Consider the following 360-nt stretch of genomic DNA (forward strand, 5'->3'; position numbering starts at 1 on the left):
CATCTCTGCCGGGACTCGAACCCGGAACCTCTGGATTAGAAGTCCAGCGCGCTCGTCCATTGCGCCACAGAGACCTCACCGCATGCTCACCATCAGCATCAGCTCTGAAATAGAATATACCTTCAGCATCCACATCATCACCAGTGCATCATCTCCGCATCACCATCCCCCTCCACCCCCCCCCCCTCCCAGGGAATGCTGCAAAAGCAGGATGCAGGAATGTAACCTTAAAGCTGGCATGCTTCTACAGACTGGCTGCGGCAGGAGGCGGCCAGGGCAGGAAAGGGTTAACAGGGAGCGCAGGAGCATCCTCCGACCAAGCTCAGCATCACCGGGCTGCCAGATCCAGAACAATGGCAC

The 360-nt window shown here is 57.8% G+C and overlaps 1 non-coding gene across 1 annotated transcript; it reads right to left on the bottom strand.

Moving 5' to 3' along the window:
* On the bottom strand, positions 1 to 74 carry TRNAR-UCU. Its single transcript has one exon. It is a non-coding gene; the product is annotated as a tRNA-Arg (tRNA).
* Between the last annotated feature and the right edge of the window lie 286 nt (positions 75 to 360).

The sequence above is a fragment of the Bufo bufo genome, chromosome 11, assembly GCF_905171765.1.
Source record: "Bufo bufo chromosome 11, aBufBuf1.1, whole genome shotgun sequence".
Classification (NCBI taxonomy): domain Eukaryota; kingdom Metazoa; phylum Chordata; class Amphibia; order Anura; family Bufonidae; genus Bufo; species Bufo bufo.